This window comes from Arctopsyche grandis, chromosome 7 (assembly GCF_051622035.1).
Source record: "Arctopsyche grandis isolate Sample6627 chromosome 7, ASM5162203v2, whole genome shotgun sequence".
In the NCBI taxonomy this organism is placed as follows: Eukaryota; Metazoa; Arthropoda; class Insecta; order Trichoptera; family Hydropsychidae; genus Arctopsyche; species Arctopsyche grandis.
This window is the reverse complement of record NC_135361.1, coordinates 11802142-11829481: the sequence shown is the minus strand read 5'-3', so window position 1 is coordinate 11829481 and position 27340 is coordinate 11802142. Positions and strand designations below refer to the sequence as shown.

General features: G+C 36.0%; 1 protein-coding gene across 2 annotated transcripts in view; it reads left to right on the top strand.

The window, feature by feature from the left end:
• The first annotated feature begins 1180 nt into the window (after nucleotides 1-1180).
• Nucleotides 1181-27340, top strand: part of LOC143914766 (uncharacterized) — a 228510-nt gene continuing 202350 nt past the window's right edge. The window contains exon 1 of one of the 2 annotated variants that reach the window (XM_077435095.1): nucleotides 1181-1312. The gene's annotated coding sequence lies outside the window, so the exon portion shown is untranslated. The remainder of the gene's footprint in view (nucleotides 1313-27340) is intronic. The other variant, XM_077435101.1, reaches the window with a different exon arrangement.

Sequence of the window (27340 nt, the reverse complement as noted above, 5' to 3'; positions counted from 1 at the left end):
CCGCTTGCTATTTCAAATCGACGGTATGATAGTCACGTGCGACCGTAACAAATAATATCTAGCATCGTCTGCACCTCGCAATGCAGTTTGTATGCAGCTCCGATCTCGTTTTAACTCTGAGAACATGTTCGCGCACTCCAGACGGAAACAAGAAATGGTGTGTTCGCCACACTTACATCAAATAATATATGTATCTCCAACCGCATAAATTGTACAATATTTTCAAGTAAAATGCCGTATTTTTTTTATTTTTTTTGTCGGAATCGATATCTCCATCGGGTGCTATAAAACGCATAAATGTAAAAATGTCGACCGGTTTATAAAGTGCTCCAACATTTCTCTCCTTTTATTCTTAATGTACAAGTTGTAATTCAATTATCATTCCTATCCATATAAGATTTATTTGTATGAAGAAAGGAAAAAACTCGCTCGTTTTATTTCCTCGTTTCTCATACTTGGGAACCATCCATGGTACGTGACTCAGGTATTTCGTACTTTATGATGACATTTCGGAATATATATATATATATATATATATATATTTTATTTATGTTGATTTGACGCGCGTTCAATTAACAACTTCGACATTGCTACACAAGAGCACTGCTCAATATACGACTGGTTCTTCATAACCATACTTGCATCTCTTATTTTAATCGTATTCATAGGCATTTCAATTGGAATAATTACTGATTTTATAATCATTATACAATTTACATAACATTAATGCCATAACAGTTTAATTCAGTTTCACTTTCATTAAATGTTTAAATGAGATAAAACACAACTATTATTACTCCATATGCTTTTAGGGGGAAGCGAGTTCTATGTACATATACGTCGATTTGAAATGAATTATTGTATCAACTTGTGTTTTTTTTTTACCATTACCGACTTTTAAATAGTAAAATGTATGTATATTAAGATAAATGATAATGTGATAAGTTTATTCGATATCAGGCTTGATCCTTATTGAAATAATATTAAATTTTTTTTTTTTTTAATTCGCGGATATTGGGTACTGTATTGGTGCCCAATCGCCTTCAAAGTCAAAATTCGCCTTCATAAGATAAAATCAATATACGTAACCTCTTCATTGCATTGTATTTTTGAGGTATTAATGTAACACACCAGTGAATTAAAAATAAACATTTTTTGTCCTCTTTTTTTCCAGAACGCGGTAAAGTGTGCTAATGGGAGACCGCAGATTGGTACCAAGCGGCTATCTAACCTCGGAGATAGGGAGCAACCTAACCCGACCCCAGCACCCCTCACCCACAAAGGGCACATCATCCACAACAACCCGGCCCACGTAAGTACCACTGCCACCTTTGGCTTGTTCCCTCATTTTTTTATTCTACATGAAAGCGGCAAAAAACAGCTCTACCTGTCCTACGCCCAACATGTTACTCGATGTTTTTTGTCTGTATCGGAATTTTTTCCATGCACGTTTACCATTCATTCCTTTCAAAGCTTTATTCTTCTTTGAATTGCCGTCTAAATACAACGTTTACATACGACATCTCTGTTCGAGGGTACTTTCGAATACGCAGATTTAATGTGCACTCTATGTTTGATATTAGGGTCGTTTTGGCACCGTATCCAGCATCCCTCGGGGGAGAATACGTGCCAGGTCGACCGGTGGCACAGGTGGAGACTTTATTTGTGTAAGAGATGGGGGTAACCGGTCGACTCCTGCACTTGCATAAAAGACATTGTCGTACCTTGACCCCTTTACATCTCTTCTTACACGAGGACGTATTACAGCATCTCACGTCGAGTGCTTATTTTTTCGCTTTTTTTTTGTTAACGCTCGGTCCTTTTCAATTTATTGTTAGATCATGATCTTGACATGCAAAATTGGCTAGGCAGCTGATTCAGCTATAATAGCAGGTGCATGCGAAGCAGATGGTCACAATTTCTCAGATAATCGCAGTTTTCCTATTTTGTCTTTTAACATTCTATTGTGCAGTTTATGCCTCGGAATAATAAGTCATGTCGATAATTTGATTAGTTGACTTGTATATAAAACTTTTAAAGTAACGTAGAATAGTTCCGCCCCCTCTGTGAATACCAACCGAAAATTTTGGCTTCGAATGCATGGAGATGGAGATTTTCTTTTGGATTTTGTTGCTCTTCATTCGTCTGGCTTGGCTCCAGTGAATATTTGCTATCCGTATTTCCCGTTTCACAGCAAAAAAGAATACTAAATGAAATTGAGACGATTTACTACTAGCTATTCTTAAACAATTTCGGAATTCATTTATCAATGTAAAGTTAAATTATTGACTGTATAAATCTGTGAGCCTCTTCTTTATCAATATGTCAAAGTATTATTAAAGTAAAGCTTTTACTGCATACATAAGCAATAGGGTAATTTCAATAGGAAATTGTGATCGATTAATATAATACTTGTTATTATATGTTATTATTACTTATAATATACTTTTTACGATCATTTATGTACATTATTGATTTAAAAATAAAATCTTACTGAATTATTTAAATTAATTGATTTATTGTACGAGTATAATAATAACCGGGCCGAATTTCTCTTAATGGAGACGCATTAGTGATAAAGTCTATTTCAATCAACATCAAAATATTTAATTAAAAATATAATATTTCAAAAGGAATCAATTGCAGAATACCTGACATTTTGCCTTTTGTTCTGGAGAAAGTACTGCAAAAAAATAAGAGAGCGAAAACTGTGCATGGTGGTCATGTACGGGTCATAAATTTTTATGACTCCCACAGTTGAAATAAATTCAGCAGAGTACACCATATTTTGTGTATTAAATCCTTATTTTATGAGTCCACCACAGAAAAAAATGAATTGTTACAATCGACTAACCACATCATACATTATATGTAGAGCTAATTAAATCTGCCTTACGGACTTATTGTTATAATCTAGTTACAAAATTGAATAGGCGATGATTATTTCCAGTATGCATGCGTAAACAACAAATTTTAATTCGGTGCATGTTTGATAATTAAACGATCAATTGTTAGCAGCGAGCGCGTTTGGTAATTGTATTTCGGTGTTGAAAGATTCGTATCTTGACGTCGGTCGTCCGCTCACCGCTTTTTACCCCGGTACAATTTAATTGCACGTGCACACGGGATCGCTGTTAATTAAATTCGCAAGAATACCATAAGCAGTCGCGACTTGGCGGACCCAAATTGTACGTTGTGTAATTTTATGCATCAGACGCACGCGGACGCCCCATGAATAATGAATGAGGCGGTGTGCCTACTTACCTACGTTCAGATCTCAGCTCAACGTCCCTTTTGTTCTTCGCCTCCATCGGACTCGTATAGAATATGTGTATGTGAGTCTCTCCGGGAGATGGAGGCTAATTTATGGGAAATAGCAGACATTAGTGCATGCTTAGCTCGCCCTTTGGCCCCGCTTCGCGATACGGGAAACGCATCGTTGAATAGATTGTAAACAAGCACGCATTCCTTTAAATAGTTAAAAGTTATGTATATTCTGTGCATAGGAAAAAATATCAATGCATCTAGTAATTAAGAAGGCCAGGACATGAATTAATGATGATTTAATGCTTCTCTAAAATTGTAGGACGTGGTATGATTGATGTAATGAAAATAGGTGAGAAGCATTATTGCAGTGAAGAAACTACATACGTACATATGTATATAATAATAAGCAATTGGAGAGATCCAGAAGATTGGCCGAATATAGTGGGAGGCACTTAAATGGTATTAAAGATAGTGTAAACGAAAGCAGAAAGTAGGCCACAAGTGCATTAGTTGATATACGTAGATATTGTAGAAGAAGCCTAGTATAGGGCATTTGTTTTGTTCTCAAGCTTAGTTCCAGTCGTTGCTGGAACGGTTGGGACTTTGTTGGGTGCGTGTACCTCCTGGATGGCTCCTATTACAAGAGCTATCCGACTTCTTTGAAATCTTTGCCGTCGTGCTTGAATGCGATATTTTTCGCAGGTTATCTGAGATTATTTTAACCTATTTGTCTAGTAGCCTGCGCTCATAATTATTTTCAAAATTGGATGTGATCTATGAGTGAATCGAATTCTCTCTTCCATTCGGGCCTCACAGGGATGTTTTGTACTCACGGCTAGTTCTTATACACACATACATATATCGGTACTGACTGACTTACCCAATTTTTTCCCCGTATATTTAACTATTATTATATGTTTTGTAACCGCTTCCATTATTGTTTGAACTTTTGCTGCTATTTTTTTCATGTATTGTATGTATTTAATTTCTGTATAATTTATATATTGTTACTTTTTCTCTACGTTATACTTTCAACCATTAAGAATCCCTATAGTGCAACATGTTTCAAACCAATGGCGGCTGGTCAGATGATGTATCTCTATCGCACAGTTCGTAGTTGAATGTATGTGAGCAGTGTTTCCGAGGAGTGCTGGTGCTCTTACGAAACACTCTTCGCAAACATGCAATTATGCACTGTGCAATAGAGATACAACATCTGACGGGCCGCCATTGGCCCAAACTTTAAATAAATAAATATCGGAGAGCCAGTGGTTTTTGATTATGATGATAAAGTATGGTGTTTATTTCATGGAGGTGTATTGTTATCACTAGTAAAAAGGGTGTAGATAAAACATATTTTCACTTATTAGTTTCTATATAGTATGTTAGTTATTGGTTATATAGTTCCAATGTACGTATATGCAATTTCATTACGCGAATTATGTAGTCCTTCATTCCGTATAGTGTATGTATGTATTAAGTTCCTTTTTAATTTTTTAGATATAAAATATCAATAAGTTTACCTCAATCGGTCCTTAGCTCCCTTTAAATGAATTTGATTCTCCCTTGAGTCATGTTGTAATTTGAGTTTATGAATATTTTGTAGTCGTGCTGTAATCGTGATTAATGAGAATCCGCTGAAACTGAAGGGATCTGTCAATACTTATCATCAGTTGGAAATTGGTCTCTTGAGCCTGTAGACGAGTTTTCTGCCACATTTTGATTCCCAAGTTTAATTCAAATAAATTGAAGATACATTTTTATATTGTTCAGAATGTTTCGGGTGTGATGACTGATGAAGAAGAACGCAACAATACATCTGTATCTTGTAATCGGCACCGTGTGTCGTTTCGTATATGAAAAATAAGCCAATTTGTTATGTGGCTCGTTCATTGTCGGACCGCGACCGTCCAAGATAAATAGACGAACTGTCAACACGTGGCGAGTTTCCACTCTAAAAATATCTGCTTAATAGTGTGGGGGACACTTTTAATTATCCGTGCCGCCTGGAGTGGTTTACATATACCCGTAGAATGTTGTTTATTTTTGATCCGTTGCGATAAAGTTGTTGCGAAATTAGCAGTAGCTGTTCATAAATTGAACGTACAGGTTTTCCATTGAGAGCATCTGCCGATTCGCACACCCTGCTTATTAACCATCTGGAGGCATTTTAATTCTCAAGCTGCTGTCGACTCGATTTTCTGGACATGGACTCCTCAATTTTCTAGATAAATGGACTCCTGTCATGAATGTAAAACGCCCCTCGCGCAAAATTAATATTTTCAATATTGACAATGTTGTTTAAATGAGTGATGAATGTTCGTACTGGTCGAGTGTGCCAGTAATATGACCGAGCGTGCGCATTACATATTGGTGATGCTGATTGATTAACCATGGGAGGTAGATTTCAATTTATTTAGTTTTTCTTCTTTTGACAGCGTTATGAGGGCAAACTATATTGAATGTCAAACAGTCAATATTTCGTAAAAACAGAAGAAGACTACGGTTAAAGGTCCCTTTATATTATCCAGCACTGGACATCAACAGCTCGGCACAACACTGCACGAAAAAGATTACTTCTATTCACACTATACAGCACCGCCCGTTTTCGGCACGTTTATACTTCAGGCAAGGCAAAATCGACTTACATACACATTACAGAGCGCGACGACACGGCGCAATATTGCGTTTATCGTATCGCCGAGTCAATGTTGGCACAATATGACGTCACGCTATAGTAACGTGACGTCATGTCGTAATCGAATATTTCCACAGTGGCCAAAGAAAACCGATTGATACGTTTAAAACAATCAGTATAATATTTATTTTTATTTTTTAACATATTAACCACAGTAACATTATAGAGAGGTCTAACGCGTCACTGTGGCCAGTCATACAATCACAACATTATAATTTATTTATTTATTATTTATTAATAGTTTTGGACCATTGTGGCATTACAGGAAGAACCTAATGCGCCACAATGGCCTACATTTAACAAAGATATAAATACAAGTAAAAAACAGAAAAATTAGAAAGCAGAAAACATGGTAAAATAAAATAATATAAAAAAGTAACAAAAGGAAAATAATAATACAATTAAAATAGTACATAAAAATGTAAAAAGGAGAAAGAAAAAGTAAAATAAATCAAACAAAATATGAATACAAAATAAAATCACAGCTAGGCCCAAATGGAAGAGAGTAGATTAAGATTCCACTCATACATCACATTCGAATTAAGAAAGTAATGATGAGCGCAGGTTAGCAGATAAATATGATAAAATAACATCCGATAATCTACGCTCCACAAGGTGGAACATATCACATTCAGGGACTGCAGTAACGATTTCATTGATAAGTCGAATACCTTTAGGTATAGGAGCCATTCGAAAAAGAACTGTGCGAGCAGAAGGTACAACCATTAAATTATGATATCTACCACGCACATAATTATTAATAATAATAACCTTAATCATAATAATAACAACCTGTTAAATCTTTATGGAAAAAATATGAATAGATCTTGTCGGTTGCTGCCGTTTCCATTTACATATCATGTACAGAAGAATATTTTTGGTACTGCTACTTATGTACGTGCATTTGCCGGTTTGTGCTGGTATAAACAAACCTTAAAAGTGACAACGAATAAAATGCACTGTTTATGGCACATCAAGCGTTAGAATTAAGACAAATAAAAAAAATAGTAAAAATACATTTAAAATTATCAAAAATAATTCACTAGCTTCACTAATATGTACGTGATTCATTTAATGAGTTGTCAGTACACTACAATCAATACACTGCGTAGCACTTTCTTATATTTATTTTGAATATACTTCACCTGTCATATTGTTACTATTTTAAGCTGTAAGATGATTTAATATATCGAATAAAAATTCGATATATGTAGTATAATTACACTCTTTTGGACGTTCATATAAGAGCTGTAGGCCGTTGACAGACTTAACATATGCTATGCAAATATTAATTACTCGATTATTATATAATTACCCAAGATCCGTTTTCGCCATATTATATCATAATTAATATAATTTCCAAGTATCGCCCACTCGATTCAATGTTTGCTCTCGATTACCATAATTTCGTTACAGACGAGAATTTCACCTTGTGTGCGAATGTTGTCGCGATATTATCGGGAAAATTAAACCCCGTGGGAGAGAGATGTATAACTCCACACGCCCGAGTGCAAAGCGTCGTACATTGTTACACAACCGTGTCGGATTACGAACGTACACCGTTACCGGTAAAAAATATGGGAAATCGCGATTTAGGTATTAATAATCATCGTTCACCCGATATCCTCAAACAGTTTTTCAACGGCGTCGTCCGTCAACGTCGTCACTTTATCGATTTCATAAATTTGTTTGTTGGCACACATTAACCTGTCGTGCGGCTTATCAGTCTGCTCGTTTTGCCCCACCCGAAAATGTCCCTTGATATAGTGGTGAATAAGGGTCATTTTCTCTTGGAACTCGTGCGCCCATCGCGTGCCGTTTCATGCGCCACGGTGCCATAACTTCAGCAGTCGCTTTAACTTTTCCCCGAGGCCCTCGAGATAATACCGCGCCTTTTAGCGTATCATGTGCATTTATACCTGTGTACCTGTATATTTTAATAATGCGCCGTTTAAATTACGCCGATAATGTGCTTTTAAATTGCGACACGTATCCGGGTGTCCGCGCAATCAGGCCGAATAAGTCGGCCGCTTGTTTTAATGTGGGTTTCGTTATCCTGAAAATTCACTGCTTTAATTTAAATTCGGTGTTATTCAGTTTTGAGGTACTCTTGAGCGCCTTAAATCAGGCCTGAGAAGTTTATCGTTAGGTCGTACTTCTTGGGTGATTGTAGCATGTCGTGGCTAATCGTATCAATTCGGTATCGTTTGGAATGATTTTTTTTATCGCCGTTCACTAAGTATCATATTGAAGTTTTGGTTGAATTCCCACTTTGTGTCACGTCTTTTACGGTGTAAATTTATATCCAAACAGCAAATCTCTTGAGACGCGCAACATTCAACAACTCGCAACAACTCGTTAGTACATTGTCTATTGACGTGTTTGTATGAATCTACTGATAGGAGAAGCATTAACAATATATCCATGTTGCGCGTTTTCAGACATTTGCTGTGGACCTTTGTGGAAGTGTTAAGTTGTTAGTATTTCAGTAAAAGTAGTGTGCAAAAAAATTATTGACTGGCATCACTGGCGACCGATTTATCCAAAAAATACTGCTCGTATCAATAAATCTTTAGAAAAAGTATAAAAAGTTTTCTCTTGTCTTTTTTGAGGGGATTATATACTTGAGTTGATTTTAGGAAGGGTGTTTTTTAGTGTTTCCGAAGAGATATAGCAGGAATGAAACGATAAAAAATTCAGTAGAAAGGATATATTAAGTGATCTAAATTTTATATATTATATGTACATATGTATGTATATAAGAAGTATAAATATGGGTAAAGTATGTCCAAGGTAGTGGATATATAGTGTAGAGATTGAAATGGCAATGGACGGGTCACGTAGCCAGAAGAATGGACGAAAGGTGGACAAAGGAAGTGCTAGAATGGTAGCCGATAGAATGTAAAAGGGTAAAAAGAAGACCGCAAGGAAGATGAGCAGACGAAATTATGAAAATGTGTGGTGTGAGATGGATGAAAGTTGCGTAAAAAGAGACGAGTAGAAGCGTGTTGGAGAGGCCTTCATACAGTAGTTGATGGCCAATGGCTGTAAAACATGTTTATGATAATGTAATTATATATTATAGAGTCGTTTAGTAACAGTTCAGATAAAATATATAGACCATTCGAAAAGTTTTCTGCCGATTTGGGTTGACTTTTAACTTTTAACTTTTGGTGCTATTTGTACTAAACGACGAGCTGTTTATATTCAATTAGTAACTTTATCAAGTTCAACGGTGTAAGTGGGTAGTGGTTACGCTATTTATAGTTGAGATTTAGTTACATACATACATACATATATTGGACTAAATGTCGAGTTATCTATTCATATAACCTGTTTGGGATAGATACTCGCATATACTGATAACAAATTCTAGTTATTTTTATCTTTTATTTGAGCTCGATTGTATGTAATACAACCTTTCCTGAAAATTTCACCCCAGAACTTTATTCTATGAACTCGTTGATATATAGAAAGAGATTTTGATGTTTTGCGGCTAAAGTTTCTTAATTGGACGTACGATGTGCAAATTTACATTCGAGTTTGTTTGTATAGATAGATATATTATGTAGATTTCCATTATGAAGTAATTTGCGTGTGCTGAAACATAATCCACATGACACACTCTGAAATACGTCACGCCCGCCGTTCACGTCGAACACAATGTTTATTCGTAAACGTGTAATAAAAACTTATCAATTACGACGCACTTCCTTCCCGTCGGCGATATTATTAGGGTGTTTCACGCAATCCGAGAGAACGTGTGCGTTGTGTTTGGAGCTTGCGTGTTTATCTTTTTCCTACGGGGAAAATGCTTTCGGGTTGTTTTTTGATGCCCTTCGCATTCTCCCTGCAAACTTGTAGCTCCCCAAACCTTTCTCCGACGCCCCTTCTCAACCTCTGTCGTCCGTGGCTGCTTTTTCCGTAATCGGAAACGGAAATGCGATATCGCCCCTGTCGGCCGGTGCCACACTCTAATGGAAACAAAGAATTTCCACCGCGCGTTCACAAATATGCAATTTTGCCCCCTTCGTTTTACGTAAAGGCGCGTGTAATGATTTCATAATAGCAATTCCGATTATGCGTTCGAGTTGCGTTTTCACTTAAGCTTGCTATTATGTATGTATATATTTGAATTTTTTTTTTTTTTCTGACAATTTTTTTATTATAATATTAGTACACTTTATGGGTGTAGTGTGGCTTTAAAATTCGCAAACTGTAAAGTTATGTCGGCCAAGATAAATTATTCAGTAGATGAAAAATGAAGTTCGCAAACTGATTTTCTTACGCTGAAGTTTTTTCATTTAAAATCATGAGAAATTTTCTTCGTTTGTGTTTTATTTATTACATAAGATACAAGCCATAAACACGCGCTTTATTTATTTTATTTATGTTTTAAAAACAGAAACAACAGCATTACAATGTACATAAAATAATGTTGATACCAAAAAAGATTCTAAAAATATAGTACAAAAATGGAATTATGTAAGCATTGAATACTAGTAGATATGGGATATATGTATGTGATGTGATGTGAATCAAATAATAGAAATTTAAAGCAAAGAAAGAAACAACAAAATTTATCAACGTGAGACGGAATATTGTTAAGTGAAGAGCAAGATTTATATAAAAAATAATAGGAACTTGAATTGTTGGTAGAACAGGTATTAATTTGAAATAATGTAGGATTCGGAGGGATCTGATTAATTAATAAAGACTATCAATTACATAATTCATAAACAAAAAAAAAACAAATTTTCTTCCTATATTGTAAGCAAACAAATCGATCACTGTGAATAAATCTGGAATTGTAGTAGGAATGAAATTTTTCATTCATTCGTTCTATAATCTAGAATCTAGATTATTAATATAGAAAGGATTCCAAACAGTACTAGCAAATTCTAGATGACTTTTTTTATTTATGAACAGCAAGGCAACAGTACTATGGGGTTTAAAGGACTTGTATCGTCTAAAAATGAAACCGAAATTCCTATATGCCCTTATTATCAAATCAATATTAAAACGGAAAGATAATTTACTGTCAGTAAGTAAATCATAATGAATTAATATATAATGTAGATCCATAATAAACTCAAAAAGATTTATTTGATTTCAAAATAAAAATATTTTCACATCAATCTCCCGAATTTTCTGATTTAATTAAACTTGCTTATTGAGAGGATTCCGTACAAAATTGGCCTTACCAAATATTTTCTTATCCATCAAATCAATGTTCTTTTATTTTTGTCGTTACCGCACCCTCCAAAATACAAGGGGAACCAAATGGGGAAAACACCTTTTCCAAAGCTTTGCGTTTTCTGGGTTTCTTCAATTTCATGGCGCATTACTGATAAGATACATTATTAAATAACCAGTAGTTGAGTACTACAAACATCATTATATTTATTCCAACGTTATGAAACTCAAATACCAATTCTTTAATTAGGTTCGTTTCAATTTATTTATTTTATTAGAATTCTTATCGATTTTTATAATTTAGATATATGCTCGTATTTTTATAATTTTTATAATTTAGATATATGCGTTTGTTTGATTTTAATTATCTATTCTGTGTCATTGATATTTTCTGAATTTAATTGGTTAAAATGCAAAATCTTAAATGTCATCGCACACTATGAAAATGCCACATCCCACGTGTTCATTGTATTGAGCGTCTGCGTAGCACGTGAGCTTTTCCTAACGTAGTTCGAGCGTCTGTCGTTAGGGGATGAAACGGCGCTATACGGACAAAGGAGAGGGCTTTTCATTCAGAGGACGTCTACCAGAGGGGTCGCACGTCCTTCACCATAAAAATCATTACACCATTTTCGATCCCAAATATTAAAAATAAAAATAACCTTTCGAACACGAAACTTTTCATGATCGATCGACGGCAATTAATACGTCAATGTTCGCCCACGATCATTGCGTTGTAACGTGAGAAGAGACGACTGGAACGTTTCATCCGAGCATACATATTCAATAATCGCGTGATAACCGCTACAAACAAGCCTCAATTTCCGCCTTTTCGGAAAACAATATACTAGTCGACTGTTTGGGCTTTCTCTCCCCCCCCCCCTTTCTATCTCTCTCTCTCTCGTCCTCTTTGTAAACAACGTTTTATGTTCACCGACACGTGTATCGTTTAGCGCAAACCCAACAACACAAGACAACGTGTTGACATTTACGACGCACGTTTATCTGTTTATATAATTTATATATAATACACATTCGAAAGCCAATATGCAAATATTATTTTCTTGGCACGACAATAACCCTGTCTATATGTGTAAAATATTATACGGCATACTAACTGATATGTATTTAAATTGTACGTAGAGATACGCATTCGTCCTTTGACTAATAATCACCTGCCCGGGTGCTATCACTATAATAGGGATTAGCAAGTCTAGTAGAGTTAGCTTAGTAATTCGCTCGCAGCCCCTTCCTTCGCATCCTGGGGAATTAGTTTCCTGTTCTGGTTATTTCGTGGGAGTGCGTCTGAAACCCTCTCTGTTCCGTGCTTCTCAACGTTCCCTCATTTAAGTTAATAAATTACTACATACATACATACAAAAACAGAGGAGCCTGACGATTTTCATTATGGAGAAACACGAAGAACTCTTTCTCAATAAGACCGGTCAAACTTCGCTAATTCGATTTCCTGAGACGACCAAATTAAAAATAGTTGGGACTTTATGTCCCTAATAATTATGTGCATGGTAGACATCATCATTATCGGTTGTATCTCCTGCTCGCACAGTTATCTATCGAATAGCTCATATTCCAAGAGTGATCCGACTTAACGAAATCTTAATGATCAGTGAGCGTAGATTATTCTAACCTATTGGTACTTCAAATATTTATAAAAAAAATCAAATGCTAATTAACAAATATTCTTGTTGAAATTATGATGTTTTTTTTTATATTTTCTAAAAACTTCATAATTATAAGTAACATAATAACTAAATGAAAACAAAAATATAGAAAAGATATTGGAAAAGAAGAATTACAAAAATCTTCAAGTTAAAGAAAGACTTCTAGCTTGTTTTTAAAAATATTATGGTTTTCAGAATTTACTAAATTGTTGGGAAGATTATTTCAAACTTTAACCACTCTGTTTGAAAAGAAGGAATCTCTGATCAATTTATTCGATTTTTCTTTTTGGAGTCGGAAAGTGTAACATCTAAGATGAGTGTTTTCATTGAACGTAATGAGTTTGGACATAAGACAATTATGATGATTATTTATTATTTCAAAGACGATTACGTCGCCTCTAATTCTTCTCGTCTCAAGTGTTATTAATATTAGCCAAAATATTTTTTAAATTTTACTCATAAAACAATTTTCATATCAATCAAAGTGGGCGGCGACCTGCCCCGACCTGGCCCGACTACACCAATGCCATACTGCCGGTAATGGCATTGGTGTATGTGAAAAAAGAGTACCCTTGCCAACATTTCTACGTAAAACTGTATAAAACAATATGTCTTCTGTATAATGGAGCATTTTTCAGTGTGAAATGTCGCCAGATTTTCCCGACCCCTATATATTTTTTGAGGCTGACGTTTGAAGAGGACTTGTCTCGTTTACGCACCCGATTGATTTACAACTCGTCCGTAACGAAAGATGCCCATGGCGCATCAATCGATCCCTTCCATTCTTCCATCGTTTGCAATAAATCCGCCACGGGAGCTTTCAATGTGACGCCTATCACCCCGGACCGCTCAATCGGTGTCGGTTCAGACCGCCACCGGCGCCGCTTCAAGCCACTTCCGGTTCAAAAGCGTCGCGACAAATCCGGTTGTTCTACCACCCACCCCACCCATCGAATCCACCCGCTTTATACACACACACACCTCTCACGCTGTCGGCTATAAATCATATTCGGAGCTTTTCTGTTCGAGAACTGCTGCCGGAAAACAGCCTTCAACTTTTCCGCCAGCGGAGTCAATTTACGCTTTTTTTTGTTGCCGACAGGCGCGCGAACATTATCGTCGTTGTTTATGATGCCGCTCCGAGGGGTCGTTAATTTACGATCCCATTCCCACTCATTTTTTTGCACCAGACATCATAATCGCTTTATTGTATTTGGCGAGATTTTCGATTCAATATCGAATCACTTATTATTATTATTTTGCGTAGTACTAAATCGCAATTTAAAGTTCCACTCCCGTCGTATATTATGTTGGGGTGCTCGTTTATTTGATCGACCGAGTTTCGCAGACATTGTATACGTGAATTAATTTAAAATTTATCTAGGCGATGTTGAGTTAGAATGTCTGGAATTTAATATTATATTAGTTTAAATAAAGTGATAACTTATTATTACTGCAGATTATATTATACATTATGAGCATTTTTTTGGTTCGTTTGTTTTATATTTAGATATTCAAGTGTATTTCTAAAACTATGATCTGGTTTTCCTTGCATTTTTATAATAATAAGTGTTAAGAAAGTTCTATTGAAAAAGCTTTCAACTTATAAAACAATTCCGATGATTCTAAATTACGCAATAATGAAGAAGTGCTAAAAATAAGTCTTCCTCCAATGGATTATATACCCAAAGTTCCGGCTGAGTTTTAGGAGTCAATCTTTGAGTTTTGTTAATTGAAATTTCTTGTTTCTAAATTCATTGGATAATCTATTATATGTAGATCTAGCAACATATCTTATGAAATGATATATGTAGGAAGGAAAGATAACTCTTATCTACATACATATTAGCGACGCTTTGGAAGACATTATTATAAAAAAAATAATACACATTGTATAATTTCACATCCTTTGCTTATATATCTAAAAGTTTCTATTACCATCAACTGAGGGGCCACGAGTTCGATCCCTGACTGGGTGTTGCTGGTTAGACTTTGGATATATGTGACTCCAGATCGATCGTTTCCTATCAAACTAGTTTTATCTGATTTTTTCGACAGTTCCTATCAAATTAGCCACCCACCCTCATTTGTCACCATTATTTTAATTTAATTTAATTTTCATAATAATAATGAAGAATCTGGTTGTCCGGAGACATAGGAGGTAGAGTAAAATGAGACGCGTTGAGTGGTTTAAAACAATGTTTACTCGGCGGAGAGCCACAACGGCTTAAACTGTAACGTCACATTACATATTATAAATTGAAAAATAAAATTTTCATTATAAATTTACATTGCTATCGCTTGGCGTTTAAAGGATATGAACTTCGTACATATTGTAATTTAAATCTTTTTAAAATTTATATTGTTAACACACTTCATAGATAAACCATAATGTGCATAAATCAAACGTGTTCCTTCGATTCATAAATCTGTTCTCACGAACGCGTTCGATCGTAATGGCATCTCTCTCGCATATTCACATAAATAATCGTTTTCGGTTGCAAAATTGCGCTTTGATGACCGTCGGCGCTTTTCTTGTTTACATTCGCGATGAAATTCAAAAATTAAGCGGGCGTAATGGCGAATAAATGTTTTGAATACATGCCAGTTGGGGCAAACCGTCTGCTATTAGCAAAATTGTATTACATTACCACGCGGTATCCACCATAAACACAGATAAATCACGTTAATAATGTTTTACACCGAAATCAGCATTCTTGAAGCGGTGCCAAACGCTTAAAATATACTACCGTAGTTTCCTTCTCAGTCATATGTGTACACACTATCGTAACAAATATCGCTCAAACTCAAATAGGACACACATCGTAAATTCATATCAGCTTGCGGATAATATACCCAAGTCGGCATTGTTCGTGCCAATTGAGCTTAATAAGTATATGCCTTCTTTATTTTTATAGGCGATGAGTGTTCGCATAAATTTAGAAATTTTCCAGCAGTTCATATGTATGTGCTCACTTTTATTATGCATCTGACAAAGTAAACATTTGTACTGCCATTAACATGAAAAGTGCTTACAATGAGTGTTCAAATATATTTACTTGTACACGTACAGTCGTACATGATGAGGTGTTTTTTTTTTATTTATTTTTTACCTTCATAAATATCAAACGGATAATAGGCAACTGGATGAATGATCATTTATAATGTTCGAGATTGTTTGTAAAAATCTTATTTTTACTAATCGGAATTGATTTGCTTTGAAGCAAAATCTCATTTAAAAAAGCCATCAAATGGAAGTAGACGTTGTTTATTTATTTTTTATTTCATTTTTGCATACTGGATTTCTAGCGCAGCGGATTTAACCACATTAAACATTTGTGCTATTTGCCTTGTAGTGAACCTGTCCCGGAAAAGGCTGCTAAAAGGAAACTTTTGAAAATATTATTTTCAGTAGTTTCCCGTTGCTTTCTAGAATGGAATGTATGAATGAAAAGTAGGAATAGATTTTGATTTTGTTGGATAGGTCAATTTCGAATAGAATCGTCTCAACAATACTTGTTAATGTAGTTATTTAAGAATATTTGGGAAAGACGGCATATCCGATGGACCCAAGGTGTTTGTTAATAAATACAGTTATAATACAGAAAATATCAAATAAAATATAAAACAATAGCCGAGAAGAAATGGTTGATGACATACAGATGTTGCAAAAGTGCAGGCGTTGATAGTTTTTCTACTTCCGAGTATACAAATCGTTCAAACATCAACCGTCGTATTCATTCCTAGTTATTTTTATTATAAAAGTTTTTCCTGTTGCTATTTTAGTGATAAAATATGCGTTTTATCATACAAATTGAATCGACATTGCATTATACAAATTGAATCGACATTGTAATTTAGAAACCATCATCACAATATCGATTAAAGTGATTGATCGTAAACGATTAAGTAAAATTACTCTTTTTATCTTAATGTTCACATTTTCAAGAATACATTTGACGTGTTTGTTAATTAACGTCGAATCTACGACGCTAATTTGCGTTAATTGAATAACAATGATGGAACCACTGTGTCTAATTCGTATACGTGTAATAGTCGTCCATTAACAATTCTATCGCAGCTTCACATTATTCAAATCTCTTCGATACGGTTGAGTGACGAAGACCACAATCCTGTTCGCGATACAACTTACATATGTATGTACATATATGTATACTATACATATGTATGATGTAATATGTATAAATGTATACTTTGAGGTAATTAGTCTGGTGCGGTTCGCTCGAATAGCCACTTTATTACTTTGTGTACAAACCGGGGGGATAAGCCTTTCGTCAATAGCTTGCTCTCTCGCTAGAGGAGGACGTCCTGGCGTCGGGATTTCCCTCTCGTTCGCTCCTGGGAAAACTAATTTTCTTGCTCGTTCATGGACTTCGTTTCAGTAATTACCGCTCACTCTGTCGATGCCTTTGATAATTGATTTAATAATGAGGGTTGAACGAAATCCGTCACACTAGTTGGGGGACGTCACGCGATTCGACCCCGTCCCCGTGTCAAAACAACTGTTTTGCATTTTAATACAATCGTGTTACAGTGCCGGTCATTCGAATCGCACCACTTTGCCCTATCGGTTTGATTAATGTATTTATGCCACCTCAATTACGTAAATTAAAAAGTTTTTCTTGTATGATCTATATTTTCTATTTATTTATTTATTTAAATACTAGCCACAGTGGCATTACAGAATACAGTGGAATTGTAACACAGTGGAATTACAGAACACGTCACTGTGACCAGACATATAAGCATAATACAAATACTATATACATATATAAGACATCTTTGTTAAACATAATAAATTTTTGAAATAATATTCAAATAGTGGTCACATAGTGGATAGGATGGTTTTTGCCAATTTGATGGAGGAACCGTTTCAACAATGAAATCAGATAAATTGACAAACTCTGATAGGAAACGATCGACTTGGGAGTCATAAATATCCAAGTCTGACAAGCAGCATTAAAGGTTATACTCAAAATAAATGATTTAAAAATCTAAATAAATAAATTGCGGTCAGCACACGGGGTCTAATCCGGTGAGCTCTCGGTGCCTAATGTCAACGCAACTACCGAGCCATGCTGCTAGTTAATATGTATGTGCTGGCCATTGAACTGACCATGTTGAGGCAATTTACAGCTTTGTTTTGGGAAAGAGTTGGATGTATCGTAATTCGTAATGAACTGCAGTGTTAATGAATAATGAACTTAGGTCTTGTCTTATTCTTTGAGATACGTCATCCTTTATGCTTTTTTTTTATATACCTATGTATATGTTTTCCCTTGGGTACCATTCGAATTACTTCTTTCGTACTATCTTCTAGCCACTTATCCTGACTATTATTGTGTTCTTAGCGAATCTTATGTACATGTATATACATATGTACGCTTATATTATTTGTATATGCAGCTTTAAACTTCTCTTTCGCTCTACTATGTGTGTTGGTTTAGTTATAATTATCATGTTTTCCACTTTTGCGCTATGCAAATAAACATATTTCTCTGAGTTTATTAGTTTTCATGGAACATTCATATGAACATGCAGCATAAATATTATCTAATTATTATACACGTACTTATTATTACGAGATTACACGTAAATCTTCTTCACTGGAACAAACAAACATCTTGTTTGTTCCCATTTGAATTATACCCTTTTGAACTAATTTATTCCAAAAAAGTACTATGAGTTTTCATTACTAATTTTAATTCCAGTACGTCACTTTTCCATACTCTAGACATCTAGTACGTTTACGGTTACTGTATGTCGTGACTTAATAAGCGAGGAACTTTCCGTTAAATATGTAGTAAAATTGAAATTTGTTTAACAGGTCGGTAAATTTCCCTACTGATTTAAATAACATCTATTGATGATATGGACCGTAATTTATGCCTTGTTATGTAATACGATACTATTGAAATCCTGAATGCAAACATGTCTTTATATCATAATATTAGCATTGAAAGAGTCGACATGCTATTATGAATAAATATTTATTTTATTAAAACCATCCGATTACATCGAAAACACGTTTATTAAAGATTTCGAATTCTACTTCTATATGCATTCTTTAAATATGTACATATTTTACTGTTTGATTAATTCACAAAAAGAGACAAATTGGCGCTTGCTTTCAATATAATCCAATCAGTTGATTTTAACGCATACAAACAGCTCTATTGATGCAGTCACGTCATCTATGATCCTGGCGCGTATTAAATCATCACACTTGATAAATTCGATCACTCTCAAACGCCGCATATCATACATATGTAAATTATATACACGTTGGTAATTCCACACATTGCAGACAGTCAAGTCCAGTTCGTCCAATCGCTTTGATGAATATCGTATGAATGGACGCCCAGCGTCTGGTTAATAATGCACGCGTCCGTCATCCGGACAAATCACCTGTCGACATCTCCACGTCAAACCCGCAATCCACTTTTAATCCGCTCGAACGCCAACTTATCCAATTTTATGCAGTAATTGAATCCATATCGGTGCACCGCCGAAAAAAAAATGTTTATCGAGAACCGCTATTAGTCTCGATCTTTCTCCGTAATCATTCGTGGCTTTCCCTCCGTGTCCGGGATCGTTCGAAGATTGCGCATCACCATCAACGTCATTAATCATGGTGAGTGATCGTCGCCGCGCCCGACTCGATTATTCGCTCGGGCTACCAAATAAATATATTAGATCTGTCGCACCTCCCCCACCCGCTCAAACCCCCTCGACTGTACAATCCACTCTTTTACCCCTATAACTTCCGGATACAACTTTTTGACGTTGTTTAATGTTTCTGTCAACGGTAATTGTTGCGATTCGGCTGCGAGTGCGGCCATCCATTACGGCTGTAAATAATTCAAACGGGGGAGAGACGCCGGAATAATGAAATTGGCAGGGTTTAGCGCTCCAGGCTCCGAAGATTTCCATAATTTATAACCGGCTGCCCCCGGGGTTGTTTCTACACCTGACTGTGACAGGGCTATATAATGCTAAGTGCGAGCTGTTTCGTTGGTTTTATCCTGCTTCTTTCTGCGTTGGATTATATTGTGTGTTCAATTGGTAATGGGTCATTAAAATTATTACCATGCCCATAAATCATTTGCACTTTGTTGTTATTGCTATGATGTCGTAAATATAATGCTATTGGTGATGTATGTGTGTGTTCGTTTGAAGCTCGTGAAACGTCGCATAGCGAGAAATTCCGACTAGACGTGTATAAATAGACCCTATGTGTATGTTACTAATGCAACAAGTGTTAAAGTTCACGCTTCAACATGTTCCAGTTAAGTTTGCCACAATCATTATGTTGTATGGTAAATCTATTAAGTAGGAATGGTTGAAAGTGAAAGCTTAATTTTTTTTAATTCATTTTTAGTGGATTAACACGATCGAAGATTTCGTAGAATATTTTACACGAGATTTTCATTTAAGAATAAATGTTGCGGTGCTTTCAACGATGTTGTCGTTTCATGAATTTATCAATTTGATTTCATAAAGTTAAGAATTTTTTTCAAATTTTGGGACTCATAATAATTCTTATGGTTTTATAAGTAATACTACCATACTTCATATTCCTAACATATCAAAGTAAAATCAATTTCAATAGAATTGATATATTGAACAATTTTTTTCCCATTTACCTAACCCATTGACAAAATACCCAATCGTTGAGTTTTACATATATACATACGTAAGCAAAAGAATTTTCCATACATATAAACTAAAGGCGAAAACACACTAAAGCGAACGGAACGGGCACGTTCTTGGGCTCCAGTAGTGAATAATCCGTGGGGGTTTTCTTTTCGACGACTTCCTTCTACATTTCTTCAAATGTGGAAATCACCGTTATCAACTATAGCATAGATTATGCAAATAAAAACACGTGTCGCATACATCTCCGTAAATCTAATGAAACTTGATTCAACTTAAATACCAATGAATTTTTCATCAGTTCCCAAGGTATATATATTTAGGGCGTAAACACACGGAGGTATGCGGCACGTGTTGTTTCTAAAGATAGTACGACCCAGGCCAAAACTCGCCCCCTAGAGTGTTTTCGGTTTAATTTATAACAATTTATCTTCGTATTGACATATATTTGACAATGATCAATAACGCTGAGTTGAAGAAATGTTTAGTATATATTTGAAGAAATGTTTGAGTAACTTGTCAATTCTGCAGTCAATACATGATATTTGCATACACATCTTTCGGTTGGATGCAAGTGGGCAAATCTTTAACAATCTCTTATCTTACCTAATCTGAACCCAAAACCACTAATCCCCATTTCAAACACTGTCTGTACGGAAAATGCCTATTAATTGCATTTAGAATGCACCCAATCACACTTGTTACTCGATAGCGTTTTGTAAATCCGCAATAGGGAGGGGACCTGGTAATGGATAGGCGCCCTGCGGGCTCTTCAATTTTTGTCGGTAAGCCGACACCGACCTCAGGGACCTCCCAAGAAGTGACGCAATAGGCCATCCCTTCTGTGGCTGAATAGCCCTCGCCGAGCCGGAGGAAGCAATTACCGCCCTGGATTTGATTGCCCCCGGTGATTTGATTAGCACGGTCCGTGTACTGCGAATCGGCTACATATAATTTATGTGCAAAGGGACCCTGGTCGAGATATCCATTTACATCGCGGTGGCCCCTCTATCTATCCTCACTCCGTGTCACACTCTCCTGCTTCTCCTCCCACTGCTTCTCTCTCTCCCGTCGTTCGCTTTCAGAAACTTCACTTGGGAAATTCAATATCGTATCGATGGTCGTAAATCTTGAGCGCCCTTTCTCGTACGCCGCTCGCAAAGTACGAAAAAGTATAATGCATATGTATTCCATCCTATAAAACCTCGCTTATATTGAATTTATTTACTTTTTCTAACTGTGTAATGTGTTCGAGCTGGTTAGCACTGTAAAAGGCGATGACGCTTTCAGAACTTCCATTTAATTAAGTGAACGCTTTTGAATGCAATCGAGGATTGTTATCGTAAGCTCTGTGGCCTTGCAGTACAATAGAAGCTCATGCTATTGTTCTCTGGAATATAATTCAAGTCCTACTTTCAATTTTATTTCTTTGCCCGTTTCCATAGTGTCATACTCACCGCTAGGTTTAAAATTTCCTTTTAAGATGAGTGAATCAAGTTGTAATATTAAATTAAACCATGTAAAATTTCACCACTTGCTTTACTCTGCTAAAAAAAATATCAGCGTTCAGTTAAAAATATGTATTTTAAGTTAAAATAATGCAAAATCTGCCAAGTTAATTATTATAATTAGTTTTAAAATCATTTTATCGTGTATTAAACGTCGAATAATATAAAATAAGAGCAAGAAATGAAAAAAATAATGGCTGAAGCAAAACCGCCATTCCAAGGCGGATATCATTCTCACCGTTGAGCGCGGCTTTCTGAATTCCCCCTCTCATTCGCATCCCTTAGACACGTGTACAATAATCATTTCTGATGAGATTGATCGATGTTTTTGTTCGTAATGACATAATTCGAATCATAGAGGTTTTGATGAGGAATGCATAAAATATGAAGACCCTGCATTCAGTATATTTGGAGATATACATAAATTCTGATCACTCGCTATTCCTCACAGTGCTGCAAGTATATTAAACCTATTAATGATACTGTGCGTTATATTTTTTTTATCTACCATAATTTTCATGTCACGTGTAGAAAAAAGTGTCACTACAATCTTCTGTGAAACGTCGTGTTATTTATAAATGCACTCATATTTGGTGGTATTCGGTAAATTGAACCTATGTAGAATCAATGTATTTTGGTAACATGCTTGTTCAGTTTCATCCTTCAGATGTTCTATTAATGCTCATTCAACTAGCAAATACAACTTCTTAACTTTCAAAGCTAGCTAATCAATGCAATGGATAGTTTCTATAAACGGTCCATTGAGGCAAGTTCTACTTGAGCTTTGCCAAGCTATCAAACTCTTACAAGCTTTAGAAATTCTACGGGTCGTAATCAAATAATTCAAAAATTTTCTTTTCATGTATCGAATTTACCCAATGAAGTCGAAAATGATTTCCATCTTCATCGACGACGCATAAGCATGTTTCATCCTTTGACAAAACGGCGGATTACCTCTGCTCAAAAGTGCTTTTCTCCTACCCCCTGTATACCGGGCACCGCGTACTTTTTGTTTACGCTCGTGCGGTTCATAATATTTCCTCTCCATTTTCCCGGCACCCCGTTTTCCATTATGGCGCACAGCAGCCTCTTCCCCTCTCCACTCCCGCCACACTACCTCCAGGCTAAAGTGTGATTGATGGTTTTTTTTCGAGCGGTGCCACGCTGGCCCGCAAAGTGCGCCAGGATGTATGTAGCCGAGGCCCTCCACAACTCCGACTCCTTTTATCTTTGTCTCCTGCAGATTTGTGTGTGTGTGTGTTACAGCTAAAACATTATTCTTACGCTAGCTTTTTGACTGACAACTGCAACGTGTCTCGTTTACGTCGTTTGCCTACCTAATGCTGGGTACGTGTGTCGAGGTGCTTTTTCGACGTTTGCGAATGGCATTCGATTTCTATCGTTTAGTGCTTTTTCGATACGATGACGGGCAGGAATTTCCCGGTCGGAAAATTGCGGATGTCGCGGTCGTTTCCTGCAGACTGCGGCTGAGTGGCGAGCATCCTGTCGTCGATTCGAATGCGATATGTCTTGTGGTGTTTCCGATAACGGCTTACCACTTCACCTGCTGCAGATTGACACCCCTTGTTGAAACTAGCTTACAATATATCGTTGTGATTTATTACAATGTCAGCTGCTGTTTATTTTTATAATCGCATTTCACGAAACAAGCCTCTTTTGATTTTAATTGCTAAACTTACGTATATATGTAGTTAACTAGTAACAATCAAAGTATTGATATTGTACACATGTTTTGTATAGTATGTATGCATCTTCTGTATGTAACGAGTAATGTTCTTCATTATCTACCCATTCTAAATGCGGTCGACATTTTGGATGTTGTTTCTCCATTCATGTCTTTTGAACCTAATGTGACACTATAAAACTGGCTATTTTAAATAATAAGCAGATCAAATTGATTGTAACATGTACACATACATACATATATATTGCATTTTCTTTGTAATAATGAGATAATTAATACACATATATTGTCGAGTTATAACCAGAGATAGGCGCGAAAGTGCGCTGAAATGGATTCCTATTGTTAATTTCTATTGTTAACCTTTTTTGCTCTGTAGAGAGCAAAAAAAGGTTAACAATAGAAATTGACAAAAGGAACCCATTTATTTCGAGCTGGCGCATCCAAGCGCCGCTCACTGGTTATAACTAGAGGTAGGGCCGGTAGCGTGCCGTTTATTGTTCAATTGTTGTAAATCCTTTGTAAAAAATTTTCGGTAAACCTTAAATAATGCATTTACAACATTTGAACAATATACAGCCCCCTCAGGGTCCGGGCTTTAGTTATAACTAAAGCCCTGACCCAGAGGGTGCCCCGTATTGTTCAAATGTTGTAAATGCATTGTTAAAGGTTTGCCGAACCTTTTTTATAAAGAATTTACAACAATGAAACAATGAGCGGCACCTTGGCCATCCTACCTTTAGTTATAACCTTATAACCAGATATAGGCGGCTGACGATGCTTTATGCACAAAAAAATGGTTCACTATTGTCAACCTTTCTTTTGCTCTCTTGCTTTGTAGGTAATGAAGAGGTATATGGCTTTTATGGCGAGGTATTTTTCATAATGGAGGTAATTTATGGCGGCATCAACTATTTTTGTTGTTGTCTTGCTTTGTAGTAATTGACAATAGTGAACCATTTTTTTTGGGTTACAGCATCCTGGCCCCCAAAAGTCTGGTTATAACCAGACTTCGGTGGCCGAAGATGATTATAACTGTATAACTGATAATCGTTTGATAAATTCCCTCGAATTTTTTGACTATTTGGTCCATGAAGTCAGACAGCCACAAACCGTACGTGTTAAGATCTATTCATACTATTCAGCACTGCAAGGCAACAGCCCAGTACAGCAGTACACGGAAAAGACTACTTCTATTCATAATATATAGCAGCGCACGTTCAGATTAGTTTAGTAAAATCGGCTTACATATATGTTACATTCTATTTATACGATACGCTTCAAAATTTTTTGCGTCTAATCGTCGAGTCAATATTCCGAAATATATAGTAGCGGGTGTAACTTCGTTAGTACTCGTGCACCCGCTATTATGACGTCACGTCGTGCGTGAATATTTCTACATTATCCAAAGAAACCGGTTCTGCTTGATACGTTTCGGTGACATGTACAGCTGTATAAGTTGAATAGATCTTGTCGGTTGTAACTGTTACGTCTACGTCACGCACATATTACGGAATATATTAATGTGTTAATATATAATGTTCCAAAGAATACGTACTGCTGTTTAAGTGCAGTTGCCGGTCTGTGCTGTGCCAGTATGAATAGACCTTTAAAATAATGATAATGATATTAATGCTCCTATGCATGCACTGCTTTCATTACTCGTGCTACTAGTGGTTACTTCATGATAATATTTTACATGCATGTATCTAGGTCAACACATTTAGTATATATTCTAAAACATACTTAACGTATTACAAAACCTCTTAAAGCCTAACATAAATAGTATCTGTATGTATGAGATCGCTCGGAGAATCTTTGTATTACACGGTCTTTTGTCAAATTGTTTACATTAGAGAGCTAATTTGTCACGTTTGCCACGTTTGCCACTGCAAATTCGTATAAACGCTTCCACCTCTGAAACACCGTTGTTGTAAGGTTACTTAATCCGGGATTGCGGTCGTTCGACCACTTCTCACCAACAGACCAGACACAGCTTTCATAGACAATGCTCTATCTCTTCCATACATACGAAATACAAAGTGCAAACAGCCAACGTCACCGATTTTATTAATTTAGTGCATTCGGATATTCTATCGGGTTTAAATATGTATGATCGTCACATTTATATGTGTGAGCATAATAAATTGGGCAGTACCTAGTGTTGTAGTATACAATTCATAGAATTTACCCCGCAGCTGATTTACGGTAGAATGTAAATGCACCGCCATTCTGCGGCTTCCGCAACCCCTCGTTCACGGTCGTCGACGGACATATGCCGGGAAGCTTATCGATTTTTGGGGTTAAATTTGCAAATATTTTCGGTCGGAGTAATCCGCCACCGCACCGGTTGGATATTGTAAATCTCTACCGATTTTTCCCACGGTGATTTGTGATGTGCAAGTGTGTGTGTGCAGGAGTGCATTTTCAATTTTTTCCTTGAGGGAGGGGTCTAATATGTAATATGCTGTTGGAAATGTGGTGATTTTAGTGATATATCCGATCGTTTTCTCGAGGGGTTGATTTTTACTATGGTAACACTTCAAAAATAGTGTAAATTTATATCATAGAACTTCAAGATATGCATTAGATTGTATGAAAAGTTTTATACGACTATACAAATACTGGTGATCGATACGATGAAATGTCGAATGTGTTTTTCGAAAATTGTGAATTTGAGAGTTGATAAATTAAATAATATTAAAAAAAATTTATGTACATATGTATGTAGATAAAGTAGTAATACATCTATCAATTCTTCGAAAATAATTCTCTTTACTGGAAAGTATGTTTTATTTATGATTTACTCGAGCGCTATCTTCACACACATGCATTTTTATTTAATTTTATTTAATGTCAATACCGCCGTTTTTAAATAAAAAATGCCACTTAACCTGAAGAAAAAGATCTTCGTTCAATGCGTTTTGTCAGTGGTGACGTATGGATGTTAAACTTGGACATTGAACGCCAAGATGCTGCACAGTCTAATGCATTCAAAGAAGCATGAAATGCTGTATGCTTGGCATAACGAGAAAAGAAAGGAACCGGGATATGTGTGTGAAAATTATGACAAGGGTAGTGGATAGAGCGAAGAGATTGAAATGACAATGGGCGAGTCGGGTCACGTAGCTAGAAGAATGGACAAAACAGGTGTTAGAATGATACCCGAGAAAATATAAAAGGGTAAAAGGAAGACCACAAGGAAGATGGATAGACAAAATTAGAAAAATATGTGGAGTGAGATGGATGAGAGTTGTGCAAAACAGAGACGAATGGAAGCGTTTTTGGAGAGGCGTTCATCCAGCAGTGGATGGTGGATGGTTGTAAATGATAGATAATGATGATGATTGAGTCGTAGCGGCATAAGAGGTATCCGAAAAACGTCACTATAACCAAATAATCAAAGTATACATATGTACATACATATATTATATCATACGTATAATATCGCTATTACTTTCTTTCCCCTTCTGATGCTATCTCATCAATCTCTGGTAAATTATATGTATAATATCATATACCATTTGATTGTGTTGACGATCGATTTATCAAGATTTCTTAACTGATTAGATACAACCAATTCACAGAATTTTGTGATGCAGACCGTTTT